The 15,682-nt window shown below is 54.0% G+C and overlaps 2 long non-coding RNA genes across 4 annotated transcripts; both read left to right on the top strand.

The window, feature by feature from the left end:
- Positions 1 to 1,271: 1,271 nt before the first annotated feature.
- LOC139668549 (uncharacterized) lies at positions 1,272 to 10,437 on the top strand. Of its 3 annotated transcripts, XR_011697091.1 has the most exons (10): positions 1,272 to 1,381; positions 2,079 to 2,176; positions 2,387 to 2,472; positions 3,819 to 3,944; positions 4,728 to 4,942; positions 6,539 to 6,776; positions 7,984 to 8,146; positions 8,301 to 8,457; positions 9,249 to 9,328; positions 9,882 to 10,437. It is a non-coding gene; the product is annotated as an uncharacterized lncRNA (long non-coding RNA). The 3 variants fall into 3 exon arrangements; XR_011697090.1 differs by lacking the exon at positions 1,272 to 1,381 and having other exon boundaries at positions 2,037 to 2,176; positions 9,882 to 10,436; XR_011697092.1 differs by lacking the exons at positions 1,272 to 1,381; positions 2,387 to 2,472; positions 3,819 to 3,944 and having other exon boundaries at positions 2,040 to 2,176; positions 9,882 to 10,435.
- Positions 10,438 to 12,430: 1,993 nt separating this feature from the next.
- LOC139668205 (uncharacterized) lies at positions 12,431 to 14,044 on the top strand. The gene is made up of 2 exons (XR_011696994.1): positions 12,431 to 12,774; positions 13,810 to 14,044. It is a non-coding gene; the product is annotated as an uncharacterized lncRNA (long non-coding RNA).
- Positions 14,045 to 15,682: the final 1,638 nt, after the last annotated feature.

The raw sequence follows: 15,682 nt of genomic DNA, 5'->3' as shown, positions 1-15,682 counted from the left end.
TCGGACCCCCCAGAAATCCGCAGACACCCCCAGAGACTCCCAGAGACCCCCAGAGACCCTCAGGGACCCCCCAGGGACCCACATAGACTGCCCAGAGATCATGAGATGCCCCCCAGGGACCTCCAGAGACCCCTCCAGAGATCACGAGAAACCCCTCCGAGACCCCCAGGGACCTCCAGAGACCCCCAGGGACCCACCTTGGGACCCCCAGAGGACCCCAGGGACCCACAGGAACCCCTCATAGATCCACCAGAGACCCCCATAGATCCCACAGAGACCTCCAGAGAACCCCAGAGACCACCAGAGATGCTCCGGAGACACCCCAGAGACCCCCACAGAGATCCCCGGCGCCCAAAATGTCGTCCGTCGGGAACCCCCCTAGGGGACCCCCGGTGCCCAAAATGTCGTCCGTCGGGAACCCCCCTTGGGGACCCCCGGTGCTCAAAACTGTCGTCCCTCGGCAATCCCCCCTTGGGGACCCCCGGCGCCCGAGGAGTCGCCCCTCGGCAAACTCCCACTTGGGGAGTCCCGGCGCCCGAGGTGTCGCCCCGCGGCAACCTCAACCCGATGACTCTCGGCGCCCGAGGTGTCGGCCCTCGGCAACCTCGCCTTGCGGACCCCCGGCGACCGAGGTGTCGCCCCTCGTCACGCCCCTCCTTGGGGACCCCCGGCGGGCATTGGAGGTGGTGGGGGCTGGACTACGATGCAGTTCTTGGACATGTCCGCCAGGCGGGGCAGCGCAGCTGAAGGGCCGGCGAGGGCGGGATTCGAACCGGCGTTTTTGGCAGCGGTATCTGCATCGCTACTGCGCACGTGCGGATTAGACAGCTTCGGCGGTACTGCGCAAGCGCGGAGTACGGCTCGCCGTCGGTACTGCTCATGCGCGGAGTACAGCGCGCCGTCCCAATTGCGCACGCGCGGAGTACAGAGCGCTGTCGCTGCTGCGCATGCGCGGAGTACAGCGCGCCGTCTCTGCTGCGCACGCGCGGAGTACAGCGCGTCGTCGCTACTGCGCATGCGCGGAGTACGGAGCGCCGTCCCTTCTGTGCACGCGCGGAGTACAGCGCGTCGTCGCTACTGCGGATGCGCGGAGTACGGAGCGCCGTCTCTACTGCGCACGCGCGGAGTACAGAGCGGTGTCGCTATTGCGCATGCGCGGAGTACCCAGCGCCGTCGCTACTGTTCTCGCGCGGAGTCCGCCTCTCTGTCTCTCCTGCTCGATGCCACATCCCGTGTTCGTTCATGGCGCTGTTTTTCCGCACCTGCCGCAGCCGGTGCCGCGGGAGCGCGCGGGGAACATCCCGCCGCCGGTGCGGCTGCTGCAGAGGCGTTCCTGGAGCGCGGCGCCGGCACCATCGCCCGCAGCGCCGCCGCCAAGATCGTGAGTGCCGGGGCCGCGGGGCAGGGGCTGGGCTGGGCTGGGCCTCAGTGGCACTCCATGCACGGACAAATACTCTGCGTGCAGCTCGGTGGGTGCTTTCCCGTCCTGGGGGTGAGGTGAATCCTGGGCTCCTGTGCTTTTGTCAGCCGAGATGGAAAATTCCTGCACTTGGTTTTGGCAAGTGGCAGTTTCCCAGAATTTTCTTACCTTGTTTGCTTCCTGTGGAACATGTGGACCAGCAGAATTCTCAGGGCTTGTGTTCAGAACAGGCTTGAGGAGAGTGAGTGAGGGAGTGAATGAGTGAGTGAGGGAGTGAATGAGTGAGGGAGTGAGTGGAGTGAGTGAGTGGAGTAAATGAGTGAGTGGAGTGAGTGAGTGAGGGAGTGAATGAGTGAGTGAGTGAGTGAGTGAGTGAGTGAGGGAGTGAGTGGAGTGAGTGAGTGAGTGAGGGAGTGAGTGAGTGAGTGAGTGAGTGAGTGAGGGAGTGAGTGAGTGAGAAGGAGCCACAACGTGTCGAGTGAGTGAGTGAGAAGGAGCCACAACGTGTCTTCCTTGTCCTGCACTGCAGGATCAGAATCCTGGTTTAGGTTAGGGATGCTTTTGCACTGTTGCGTGTCTTCGATGGTCAGAGCCAACTTTCTGCTGGGCCACTTAGGAAGAACAGTTGCCTAGAGCTTCATGTTTGCTTTCCTTGCAGCCTGGAGTGTTGGGGGGATTCCTGAAGCTGATTGCCTTGAAAGCCAGTGGTCCCCAAGGCTTTGACCTGCTAAACAGCATCATGGAGCATATGCCCCCGTGAGTATGAGCTCAAATTGCATTCAAAACTGACTTCTGTGGGCTTTGGTTCTGCAGTGTGCAGTCATGCCAAAGGTTAACACTTCAGGAGCAAAAATGTCACATTTATCAGTTAAAGAGATGGGAACAACTTTATCTCTGTTTTCTGTAAAGTGACAGCATCAGTCAAAGCCCACTGTGAACTGAATAACTGTTCTTTTAAATTTCCAGTGAATCAGTTGACTGGTACAGGAAACAGGTCTTCATTCTGCTATTCCAAAGACTTCCAAGTTCCAAACCAACAAAACTTATCAAAAGTAAGTTCCTTGCTCTGAAAAGCTCCAGTGTGACACGAGTGGTTCAGAGTGTGCAGTTGCACAGATCAGGCATCCTGTACATGGGTGGGACTCTGGTGGCTCCAGGGACTTGCTCCAAATGCTCTGTAGTCAAGGGGACATAAAGGGCAGTGGCCACAGCAGGTGACACTCCATGAAAACTGAGGGAATGGAACTAAAGGACTTGTGTAGTTCTCCTCCTTTCCTGGTGTGTGTGATGTCGTTACTTGTCTGAAAGTGTCTCCATTTAATCTCCAGCTAATAGCAACACACTTGCCCTGTCACACAGCACAGCCATTCTGACCACTGCTCTCTGCAGTTTGTGTGCATGCTGGGAAACATTCCATGCTTTTGTGTCATTTTGGCCTTCATGGGAATAAAGTTATGAGGAAGGGTTTACGTTCCTCTGTCAAAGCTGTGACACATTGTTGAAATCATCCCCAGGCAGATGGCCATGCTGATGAAATTCGTGATGTTATCTCTACACAGATCACACAAGGTCTGTTATTAATCCTTTAAAATCTGCTTGATGCCTCCTGTAGAGGAGCAAGAATTACAGGGTTCTTCCAGTGGTGTTCCACCAACCAAATGGAAGTGGTGCTTCCAGCGTTCCACGTTTCAGTGTTGTGGTGCCCGAGAAGATGAGCAGTTTTTAGGCAAACTTTGGAGCAGCAAGTTAATGCCCTTCAGTAAAAGGGAACATTTATGAAGGCTGCCCTTTCTGTCTCCTTCTTAGAATGCATTTTGCTGCTGACTCTAAAGCAATTCTCTTGTTTTCATCTGGAGTTTTACTTCATCCTTTTTCTCGTTGCTTTCTCCTCTTCATTAACTAGTATGGCACAGGAAATGGGGCATGAGCTCTGCAGGAAATACTTGGCAGCATACAGCCAAAGGGAGTGTGTTCTGTTGGCTTGGGTTGTATTTCAGGCTGCTGTGCAGTTTTTGCCTTTGAAGCAGGAAAGAGTTGTCTCTCTGGCTGAAATGGCAAAGGAGGTTTGGCGCTAATCTGACTGCCCGGGTGCCTCTCCTTTTGGGGTTCATTTCTGATTTTCTGCCCACAGTTCCTCACTGATAGTTCAAGTTACTGATCTCCTGAGCGGGTCATAAAAGGGAAGGATTGCTGTCTCTGGTTTTTATCCTTTGTAAAAAGTTTGTATGTGTAAACATCTATGTAAGAGGGCAGCAATTGTTAAGAAACAAATTGTCTTGTGTTCTCTGTTTCCTGGTGCTTTGTGTGGTTTCTGCTTTTCTTTGGTCACCATAGGGTGATAAATTGTTCTAAGATTTTCTCTAAATGTCACACTAACATGTTTGGAATGGTTTTGCAGAAAATGATGATTCCTGAAATCCAGAAAGAGTCTGGGACAAGTTGAAAAGCAGATCCGTGCTGTTGGCATCACCAAGACATTAACAGAATGTCCTCCCGTGATGGACACTGAGTACCCCAAGCTGTGGTAGGTGCCACACTTCTTCAGGGTCTGCTGGTGATGCTGTTGGAGGTCTGGAAAGTAGGAGCTTTCACCAGAATAGGCCCCTCCAATAAACTCCTTTGGCATTTCTTCAGGCCCACTGTTGTGGTGAGACTCAGCTTGAGGCTTTTCATACCTTTTCATCCTTCACTGCACAAAGGGAAGTGTGTTTTCAAAGCAAATGGCAGAGCTGGTTTGAGATGTGTTTGAGCCTGGATTTGGCTGAGTAGAGCTCCACTGAAGGGAATTAGGCTACTGTCAGCTTGCATTCCTTCTGGAAAGCTGGGCCCACTTTTGACTTGTAACTGTCATAGTCAGGAGGCCTGAGAATACTCACAACCTGACAGGCTGTAGTGTCTTAGCCTGAAAGTGGAATCTGGGGGAAAGCTCTGGAGACTGAAAGGCAGTCCAGCAGTCTGGGGGCTCAGGTAGCCTGAACTGAATGACAGTAACCGGATCCAGGACTGGAACTCTTTTTGAATGTACTTAGAGAAAAACTGTAATCTGGAAAAGAATTGCTATTCTTGGGTTTGTATCACAGGAATTTGAGCTGCTAAAAAATGAGGGCATTGCTGATGCTGTTAATATGAGCAGCTGCATTGTGCCTGGAAAGGACCCAGACCCACAGTCCTAGTGCAGCTTCCCTGGGACAGGGACAGTGCCAGGAGTTAAGCAAGTCCCTGCAAAGGGGTTCCAGGTAATCTGAGCGTTCTTGTGAAGCACAGGCTGTCCTCACCTGTTCACTGTTCCCCTCCCCTCTCCCCCCAGGATTCCTTTGCTGCAGGCCCTCCCTCCTTGGCCTCTTCGAGCTGCCTGAGGATGACACGACCCCTGACAAGGAGCACTTCATTGACACAGAGGATACTCCAGGCTATCAGACTGCATTCTCCCAGCTGGCTTTTGCTGGGAAGGAAGAACATGATCCTGTGGGGCAAATGGTGAACAATCCCAGGATCCAGCTGGTTCACAGCGTGCCAGGCAGGGTAGGTGGCTTGGGCTCTGCATCCCTGGGCTGCATTCAGCAGAGAAGAAATGCCTCTGTGAGAATGGTCTCTTGCTAAGGTTTGATAATCAGCAAAATGAAGTGTGTTGTAGGCAGAAGGCAAGATCTTGCTGTGTCTTCTTGTTCATTGGAACTTGGCTTTTGTAAGGTTTTCCTGGTAACCTCAGAAAGGCCTTATTTTTCACAGCACTTAGTTTAGCAATCAGCTCAAATATATGCTATTTTAAAGATGAAGATTTATCTCCTTGATGGCCTATAACTAATGGTTGTCTCCTGTTCAGTTGCATGGACGTGGGAGATTCAGGCAGCTCATATAAAATTAGACATTTTGAGTGCACAGCTAACTCTTACCCCAGATAGTGTTTGTTTTGTTCAAGATTTGGGTAAGTAAAGATTGTCTGAGAGATGAGCTGTTTCTCCCTCCATAACTGCTGCTCTGAGAGTGTCTGAGCTTGTGCCCTGTGCATGAAGAGCCATGGCAGTGGCTGAGTGTCCCTGAGCCCTCTGCTCTGTCTGTGCTGCAGGTTCTGTGCATGCTGAGTGTCCTTGAGCCCTCTGCTGTGTCTGTGCTGCAGGTTCTGTGCATGCTGAGTGTCCCTGAGCCCTCTGCTGTGTCTGTGCTGCAGGTTCTGTGGATGCTGAGTGTCCCTGAGCCCTCTGGAGTTACAATCTGGAAAAGGATTGCTTTTCTTGGGTTTCTATCATGGCAATTTGAGCTGATAAAAAAATGAGTGCATTGCTGATGCTGTTATTATCAGTAGCTGCATTGTGCCTGGAGAGGACCCAGACCCACAGTCCTAGTTGTTATGGGTTTGGCCAGATGGGCCTAAATTTAGTTTTTAAAAGTTCAGCTAGGCCTGGGAATTGTCAGCTGACTTGAGCTGGACTGAGCTAGCTAACAGCTGACTTCTTCTGGCCAATAATATTGTATTCCATACCATATTGCATCATCTCAAAAGGGGTAAGAGCTGGTGTGTGGGAGTGGCTTAGGCAGTTGCTTCACAGCTGTGGTCCCAGCAAGACACTCTGCTGTCCCAGGAGGGATGGGGAGGCCCAAGCCCGGAGTACCAGCTTACCATCATGTTATCTGAGGGAAGTAAAATGTTTGTTCTTAGCTTTTCTCTCTGCTTAAGTCTGTCTCTGAAGAATTGACTTCTCTAGAATGATTTGTAGTTGAAATGGTAGAATTTGTGTTTACTGGGAAGTGGGAAATTATTTCTTGTTATACATAACTTGTGTAAGTGTGTGTTATATTGTAGTTTCCTCTTAATTTTCTCTTTTCTGTGTAAATACATGTAGTTAGTTCCAGCATAAACCTGCTTTTGAGGTTTTTTCTTTTCTCTCTCTCTTCTTTTTTTCCCTTGGCTGGTTGGGGGGAGGAGGAACCCTCTTCACTCTGTCCTGGACAGTTGGCGTTTTGCCAGCTCAACCCAGGACACTAGTGCAGCTTCCCTGGGACAGGGACAGTGCCAGGAGTTAAGCAAGTCCCTGCAAAGGGGTTCCAGGTAATCTGAGCGTTCTTGTGAAGCACAGGCTGTCCTCACCTGTTCACTGTTCCTCTCCCCTCTCCCCCCAGGATTCCTTTGCTGCAGGCCCTTCCTCCTTGGCTTGTTTGAGCTGCCTGAGGATGGCATGACACAACCCCTGACAAGGAGCACTTCACTGACAGAGAGGATACTCCAGGCTATCAGACTGCATTCTCTCAGCAGGATCAGCCCTAAACTACCCCACGGTACCCCTGAACCCTCAATGGACACATCCAGCACCTGAACAGAAACCCAAGTCCTTATTTATTTACAGAGGCGAAATGATTGGTAATTGCTTATGATCTGTGGAGAATTTCCTTTGGAACGATCAGAGAGTTGTATCAAGGCAGAGCGTTTCTTTTGGTTCTTTTTCTTGTGGTTTGTAATTTCCTTTCAGGCTTGAATGAGTTTTTTGTGCTCCTGTTAGAAAAGCAGCATGATTTTACCTTCCTGTTTTGGGGGGCTTTGTTTGTTTCCATTGTTATCCCTGTTAAATCAGGCCTCCTGTGAATAGCCTGCGTTGTCCTACAGGACTGCTTTGTTTATGGATCAGAGAGAGAGAAGGGAACTGACTTTTCCTTCTCTTGAATTTTTCCAAGCACAAGTGGGACATCATCTTGCTACTCCCCAAAGCACTGCAGGGATGTGGGAGTAGTTTAGTGCTGGTTCAGTTCTCTGGGAAATAACCACGTTGCAGAGGTTTAAGAATCAGTAACAATTGTATTGTCTTTTAAATGCTAGGGTCTTTTAAATGCTGGGTCCTGCAGTCCCAGCATGATGAGGGAAAGAGGAACTTGAGTTCTTCTGAGAAACCTTCTGTTATTCCTTGTGCAGTCTTTTTTTCCTGTTCTATGAGTCACGGCTCACTCTCTCTCTAACAAAATCTGTTAGAGAGTGAGACTGCACTTTAGAATTTGGGTCTGTTCCCTACAAAGTTTTGCAACGTCCGAAGGAGTGGAGCGCTGACTGCTGTCAGCAAAGCTGATTTGTTAATACTCTGTCAGATTTCCCTCAGCTTTGGGCAGGAAAGGCAAGGGTTTGGGTCAGGAATTGTGAAAGCAGCGCCTGTGTGCCTGTTGCTTCTTGTGTGTGTGTGGCAGGGCTGGGACAAGGGCTCGTGCAGGAACCTCCAGAGCCAGGAGGAACAGCAGCAATTTGTTGAGAAAGAAAACTCCAGGTGTTAAGTGCTGCCAAATTTGTTCTTGCCTTATCCTGTGCTCTGTAATCAGTAACAGGTGACGTGCAGAAATGTCCTAGGGCCAGGGGAGAGCTGAGCTCGGTGCGGGTGCTGCACAGGGCACAGACGCAGGGGTGGAGTGGGAGTCTTTGGGACTTCTCAGAGGGAAGGGAGGGCTGGATGTGTCAGAGGGAGCCATCGCCTTGTGCTCACTTGAACACACTTGTGCAGGTCCCTGGGATCCAGTGTAAAGTGCAGGTGTCCTCGTGTTCAGGGGTGAAGGGTCTGAGAGGGACTGTACTTCCTGTGACTTTGCAGGGCACCAGGAATGAGAGGAACTGTGATGTCCGAGGTGTGTCCTGTCCAGTCGTTTTTCCCTCTGGGAACATAGAGCCTGTGGGCGGAGCTGTGAGTGTTTGGATGAGCAGCGCAGGGCCCGGAGAGCTGGGAATTCCAGGTGCTGATAGAACCGTTGCCTCAGGTGGGTTTAGTTTGTGTCTGTGAGAGCTGGGACTGGGGCTGGAGAGCTGTTGTTGGGAAGAAAGGATGGAGTAAATTTGCTCCATGAATGTGTAAAGAAGGACTGAGTAGCAGGGAAGGGGAGTATTTCTAAACTGTATCAATATTCCCCCCAGATTCAGCACGGAGCAGTGATAAGGACGGTTGGATTTGGTCCGGGCCTGCCAGGATCAGCCCTAAACAACCCCACGAGACTCCTGAACCTTCAATGGACACGTCCAGCACCTGAACAGAAACCCAAGTCCTTATTTATTTACAGAGGCGAAATGATTGGTAATTGCTTATGATCTGTGGAGAATTTCCTTTGGAATGATCAGAGAGTTGTATCATGGCAGAGTGTTTCTTTTGGTTTTTTTTTTCTTGTGGTTTGTAATTTCCTCTCAGGCTTGAATGAGTTTTTTGTGCTCCTGTTAGAAAAGCAGCATGATTTTACTTTCCCATTCTGGGGGCCTTGGTTCCCATTTTTATCCCTGTTGAATTATGCCTTCTGTGAATAGTCTGTGTTGTCCTACATGACTGGTTTGGTTATGGGTCAGCGAGGGAAAAGGGAACTGACTTTTCCTTCTCTTGAATTTTTCCAAGCACAAGTGGGACATCATCTTGCTACTCCCCAAAGTGCTGCAGGCACATGGAAGCAGCTCAGTGCTGGCCCAGTTCTCTGGGAAATAACCACGTTGCAGAAGTTAAAGTATTAATAACAACTCCTATTGTCTTTTAAATGCCAGAGTTGGATGGTGCAGTCCCGGCATGAGGGAAAGAGGAACTTGAGTTCTTTGTGAGAAACCTTCTGTTATTCCTTGTGCAGTCTTTTTTTCCTGTTCTATGAGTCACGGCTCACTCTCTCTCTAACAAAATCTGTTAGAGAGTTAGACTGCGCTTTAGAATTTGGGTCTGTTCCCTACAAAGTTTTGCAACGTCCGAAGGAGTGGAGCGCTGACTGCTGTCAGCAAAGCTGATTTGTTAATACTCTGTCAGCTTTCCCTCAGCTTTGGGCAGGAAAGGCAAGGGTTTGGGTCAGGAATTGTGAAAGTAATGCCCGTGTTGCTCGTGTGTGTCTGTGATAGGGCTGGAAGAAGGGCTCGTGCAGGAACCTCCAGAGCCAGGAGGAACAGCAGCAATTTGTTGAGAAAGAAAATTCCAGGTGGTAAGTGCTGCCAAATTTGTTCTTGCCTTATCCTGTGCTCTGTAATCAGTAACAGGTGACGTGCAGAAATGTCTTGGGGACCTTGGAAAATCTTCTCTGGTCTGCTCAAAAGTGGGAAAATCCCCCTGGAAAAAATTTACCTCCAAATAAGGCCTGAATATCTCAGGAGGTTTGACCTGGGAGAAAGGAGCTGTGGAAGAAAACCACCCTAAAAAGAGGCAATTGGTATTGTAAGGTTTTCCAGCAAATAAGGATAGAGAGGAGGGAAGTGTCTTCCAATTAATAATGATTTGACGGCTGTAGGAATGATTTTTGGATGTTTTATAGTCCCTTTTTATTCCTGCAATGACTTTTAAATTACTGCTTTAAAAAGCACCTAAATTTGAGAATTTGAATTTGAGAGGAAATGGTGCAAAATAAATGCAGGGAGAGAGTGTGGAATCGTGCTGGAATCCCAGAGTGGGCTGGGTTGGGATGGGAGGGACCTTTAGGCAGTGAGGTGGTGTGTAGTTGGCATTTATTTCTGTTTCAGTAATTGCGTTTCCCCTTACAGCGTGTGATTTTAACCCTTGCTTGGCACGACGGTTGCAGTGGAAGAAAGGAAAGGAAGCCCAGAGCCTAGAGTGGGATGCCTCAGGCCTCTGCCAGGCGCAGAGGTCGCTGCTGGGTGGTGCGGAGGGGAAAGCGCTGCTCTAGAGAAAGAGACGATCCCCGACTGGGAGAGTGCTGGACTGCAATGCAATTCTCGGCCGTGTCCGCCAGGCGGCGCCGGCGAGGCCGAGGGAGCGGCCGAGGCCGGGATTCGAACCGGAGTTTGGACAGAGGCATCTGCGCCCCAGGCGGGCGCCTTGACCGCTCGGCCAGCGGGGCGGGGGCGTGGCCAGCGGGCGCGGCAGACGGCGCCGCCCTGCACGGCCTGTAATGGTAATGATAATGGAGTCAAAAGAATCAAATAAATTAAAAAAAATGAGGAAAACGACACGAAAAATAGATGAGTGTGGGAAGCCTCGGTGGAACCCAGAAGGTTTTGAGGCGCCTCGTTTTATTTTGCAGGCTTTGTAAAACAAAAAATACAGGAGGCTGTGCAATCCAAATCCATGAAAAAAAGAATTCCCTGTAGATCCCTGGAGCTGTTTTGCGGCGTTCCGGGGTTCCGGGGCATGGTGGGAGACTCTGGGGGCCTCCTAGGGGTGTTGGGGGTTCTTCTGGGTTCCTGTTGGACCCTGGAGGTACCTGGAAGTCTTGGGGTGTCGTTTTAAGTCCCTGGGAGAACCGTGGCGGTCCCCGGGAGGTGCCGGGTGTCCCCAGGTCTCCGGGGCCGGCAGAGTCCAGCTGTGCTCTGCAGAGAAGAAATGGAGAGCTGGGGGAGACCAGAGCAACTTGGAATGTGAAGCTGCCCTGGGGGTGTCCTTTGCAGGGCCCGCCGCCTCCAGCCCCCCTCGCTACCCGGGGCATCGGGCCAGGGCCGCGCCGCGGAGGCTGCGGGGCCGCTTAGCCCGCCTGTGGCGGGGGGGCGGAGGGGCGGAGGGGCGGGGGTCGTGCCGGGAGCGGGCAAGGAGGGGAGGCGGGAGGCGGTGCAGGCCCTGTCGCGGGTCGAGCGGGACCGGCGAGCGCGGAGACGGGAGGGAGGGCGCGGAGGTGCCGGCAGCGCCCGGCGGGTCCACATTGGCTGCCGCGGAAGCCACAGCGCTTGCCGATTAATAGCAAGGACGCTGGAACGGCCTGCAAGTCGGGAGTACGGCCCCCCATTAGCGTCGTCTCGCCCGTGGCTAGCTCCCCCTCCCCACCAGGGTCGCGGCAACCCATTGGAGGGCGTGCCTGTCAGTCTTCAGGCGGCTCCCCCCCGCGGGTAGCCCCGCCTCCCCGCCGGCGACATGACATCCCATTGGCGGGAACGCCTGTCAGTCTTCGCCGACTCCCGCCCGCAGCTAGCCCCACCTCTCCGCTGGAGGAACGGTATTCTATTGGGGGCCCCACCTGTCAGTCTCGTCGGGTCCAGCCCTCAGCTATCTCCGCCTCCCCGCCGGCAGAACGGCATCCCATTGGCGGGCGCGCCTGTCATTGTTACGCGGCTCCCGCCCGGGGCTAGCCCCGCCTCCCCGCCGGAAGAACGGCATCCTATTGGCGGGCTCCACAAACATCCTATTGGTGGGCTCCACAAAGCTCCTATTGGCGGGCTCCACAAAGAAAGATCCTATTGGCGGACTCCACAATCCTACTTAGACCACTCCAGAAACATAAATGGCATTCATTATGCAAATGCCCACAACTAACCTAAAAAAAGTAGGGCACATGTGAAAATAGCTCTTAACCCAAGGCTGCTATAGCTGCCCCATGCCTCGGACCCAAGATCAAGTGACTATTGTATAGATGAATAAATCAACAGATTTTCTCCAGTGTTTTCTTCTTTATTTACCTTTAATTTCTATGCTTTTTGAAAACAATATTCTTACATGGTATTTAGTGGAGAGTGCAACCTTTGACTATTTACTATAATATAAATGCTTCAAGAGTTTTTCACCTTTATTCTTCTTCACATTTTTAGCCACAGTAACCTAAGGCACGCCACCAGAAAACCAACCAAAAAACCTCAGAAAAGAACCCAGCAGCAAAATCCTCCAACCCAAATCTTGAACCCATAACAGAAGTGAATGATTTTTATTTTTAAGATGCTGCCTATAAGTACACAATTTCCATTTAAACAAAGATCAAGGCTTTAAAGTTCAAGAAACTTTACATATGTACATAAATTACACATCAGGAATGCCAGCCTCGGAGACCTGGGGACCCCCAGCGCATCCCGGGGACCGCCAGGATCTTCCAGCGTCCTACAGAAACCCCCACATCCCCAGGGACCCAGTGACACACAACAGGAGTCCAAGAGAAACCAAGGAAGGCAGCCTGAAGCTTCAAGGTCCGCCAATCGCTGCTCGTGGCCGCGCCGGGCCCACCAATCACGGACCGCCTTTCTCCGCTCCGTCCAATGATAGCCCGCCTTTTCAATCCGGTACGATCTCGGCAAGCTCTGCCCAGTGCATCGCGGCCCGGCCCCTCAGCCTGGCCCCGCCCTGCTACTCTCCTCAGGCGCAGCTCCTGCAGCCGCGGTTTCACTGCCGCAGGCTCGGCAGAGGCTGTTGGGGCCAGCGAAGGGCGAGTGGAAGCTCACCAGGTTATCTCCCGGTGGGAATTGTCCCGGGAGAACGCGGGAAGGGCGGGGAGCAGAGGAGATCGCCCCCGGAAAGGCGGCGGCGGCAGCCGCGGGGTTGGAAGAACCAGCGCGCTTGGGGAAAGAGAGTCAGGGCAGGGACGGGCGGGCCGGGATTGGCTGGGCTGGGGCACGCAGGCGTGGGCGTGGCCTCCGCGGTTATAAAAACCGTGCGAGGGCACGTATTTGCCGCAGTTCGGCGCGGAGGCGGCAGACGGCGGTGGATCCACGCTGAGCGTCGGTGAGGGAGCGCCGCGGTCCGGGGGAGGGGAGCCGGAGTGGGTCCGCCGCAAGAGCTTGGGGGGGGGGCGGGGGGCGGGGGGGCGGTGGCAGTGGAGCGGAGCGCATCTTCTGCGGGTGCCGGGCGTGGGGTGGGCGGGCGGACGGAGCCGCGGCGCGGCTCGGCACGGGCCGCGAGGGCGGCGGGCCGGGGCCGCGGCGCGGCTCGGCGCGGGCCGCGAGGGTGGCGGGCCGGGGCCGCGGCGCGGCTCGGCGAGGGCGGCGGGCCGCGAGGGCGGTGGGGCGGGGCCGCGGCGCGGCTCGGCGCGGGCCGCGAGGGCGGTGGGGCGGGGCCGCGGCGCGGCGCGGCTCGGCGCGGGCCGCGAGGGCGGTGGGGCGGGGCCGCGGCGCGGCGCGGCTCGGCGCGGGCCGCGAGGGCGGTGGGGCGGGGCCGCGGCGCGGCGCGGCTCGGCGCGGGCCGCGAGGGCGGCGGGCCGGGGCCGCGGCGCGGCTCGGCGAGGGCCGCGAGGGCGGCGGGCCGGGGCCGCGGCGCGGCTCGGCGCGGGCCGCGAGGGTGACGGGCCGGAGGCGGGGCCTGTCTCCCGCGGGTGCCGGGCTGCCCTCCAGGGAGCGCTGGGTCGGAGTTCACTGTGGCTGCTAATTCAGAGTGCGATGGGGTGGGCTCCTAGCTCCTGCCAATGCAAGGTACGCCGGGCTGAGGCCGTGTGGCTGCCAATGCAGGGAGTGCTGAAGAGGAGCCTAGTGCAGGTGGTGTCCCAGGGAAGCAGCGCGGCTTGCTTTGTCGAAGCTGCCAATGCCCGGGGATGCTCCCCCAAAGGAGAAGGGTAGATGGGATGCTGTCATTCTGGGGATTTCGTGTTTAGAGTAATATTACAAATGATGTCAGTAAAGGCATTTCATTTTATTATAATTTACCTTTAAATGTTATTTGGTTTTTTTCTTCTTTAGTTATTTATCTGGTGTTGTGTGGAGCTGTGTGACAGCTCCTAGAGATAGTTAAGTGATGATGAACTCTGACTTGTGCTTTTGTCAACAGTCCCGGGCTGCAGAGGGAGTCAGAATCAGCTTTTATCCGGAGGCAGTGAGAACTTGAGGAAGTGGAGCTGAGGCAGCAGAGCTGATGGAGCTGTAAAGATGGTAGGAGAAACCAGAGCCGGAGCAAAAAGGAAGATCTTGCCATGGGAACCTGGAGCCGCTTTGCTGACTGCGAGAAGAAGAAGAGCTGGAGCTGAGAGAGAAGACGTGGCAGTGAAATAAAGCTTGTGGGTATAGAGCTGTAATCACTAAGGGGCTCCTCGTGGCGCTAGTGCCACAGATGAGGAGAGCAAAACTGGTATAGGGACTATGGAGATAAGTTTGGGACAGGAGGGCTGAGGTACAATTCACTGGGGCGCTGGGAGTGTGTCTGTTGCAAAGCATCTGCATGTGGTCCAGGGTTGGTGTGGGGTAGGGATTTTAGGCACTGGGTGGTGGGTATTAGGGCTTGTGGGACTAGAGTAATAAGTGCTGGTCTGGGATTGGGAGGAGGGGGGTGGAATAGAAAAGGTGCCACAGCCGGAGCAAAAAGGAAGATCTTGCCATGGGAACCTGGAGCTGCTTTGCCTGACTGAGAAGAAGAGCTGGAGCTGAGAGAAGATGTGGCAGTGAAATAAAGCTTGTGGGTATAGAGCTGTAATCACTGAGGGGCTCCTGGTGGCACTAGTGCCACAGATGAGAGCAAAACTGGTATAGGGACTATGGAGATGAGTTTGGGACAGGAGGGCTGAGGTACAATTCACTGGGGCGCTGGGAGTGTGTCTGTTGCAAAGCATCTGCATGTGGTCCAGGGTTGGTGTGGGGTAGGGATTTTAGGCACTGGGTGGTGGGTATTAGGACTTGTGGGACTGGAGTAATAAATGCAGGTCTGGGATTGGGGGGGGGGGGGGGGGGGGTGGAATAGAAAAGGTGCTAGAGCCGGAGCAAAAAGGAAGATGTTGCCCTGGGAACCTGGAGCCGCTTTGCCTGACTGAGAAGAAGAGCTGGAGCTGAGAGAAGATGTGGCAGTGAAATAAAGCTTGTGGGTATAGAGCTGTAATCACTGAGGGGCTCCTGATTGCACTAGTGCCACAGATGAGGAAGGCAAAACTGGTACAGGGACTATGGAGATGACTTTGGGAGGGGAGGGCTGAGGTACAATTCACTGGGGCGCTGGGATTGTGTCTGTGGATGTGAGAAAACATCTGCATGTGGTCCAGGGTTGGTGTGGGGTAGGGATTTTAGGCACTGGGTGGTGGGTATTAGGACTTGTGGGAGTGGAGAAATAAAGCCAGGTCTGGGACTGGGGGGGGGGGAGGGGGAGGATAGAAAAGGTGCCACAGCCGGAGCAAAAAGGAACATGTTGCCCTGGGAACCTGGAGCTGCTTTGCCTGACTGCGAGAAGAAGAGCTGGAGCTGAGAGAAGATGTGGCAGTGAAATAAAGCTTGTGGGTATAGAGCTGTAATCACTGAGGGGCTCCTGGTGGCACTAGTGCCACAAATGAGGAGGGCAAAACTGGTATAGGGACCTTCCTGGGTCCCTGTGTAGCCCACAGACTCCCTATAGATCACCAGGGACCGCCCAAAGACCCCCGCAGACCCCCAGACACCCCCAGAGACTCCCAGGGGCCCCCCGAAACTCCCAGAGATCCCTCAGGGACCCCCAGAGACTCCCAGACACCCGCCAGGAACCCTCAGATGCCCCCAGATATCCCCAGAGACCCCCAGACCCCTCCAGGGACACCCAGAGACCCCCAGAGACCCCCAGGATCCACCAGAGACCCCACAGGGACCACCAAGGACCCCCTATGGACCCCCACAGATCCCCAGAGACCCCCCTGTGACCCCCAAAGAACTCCCCTGGGGATCTCCTGGGACCCCACAGAAGCCCCCAG

The sequence above is a fragment of the Pithys albifrons genome, chromosome 2, assembly GCF_047495875.1.
Source record: "Pithys albifrons albifrons isolate INPA30051 chromosome 2, PitAlb_v1, whole genome shotgun sequence".
NCBI lineage: Eukaryota > Metazoa > Chordata > Aves > Passeriformes > Thamnophilidae > Pithys > Pithys albifrons.
The sequence above is the reverse complement of the archived record's forward strand: the minus strand, read 5'-3'. Positions and strand labels throughout refer to the sequence as shown.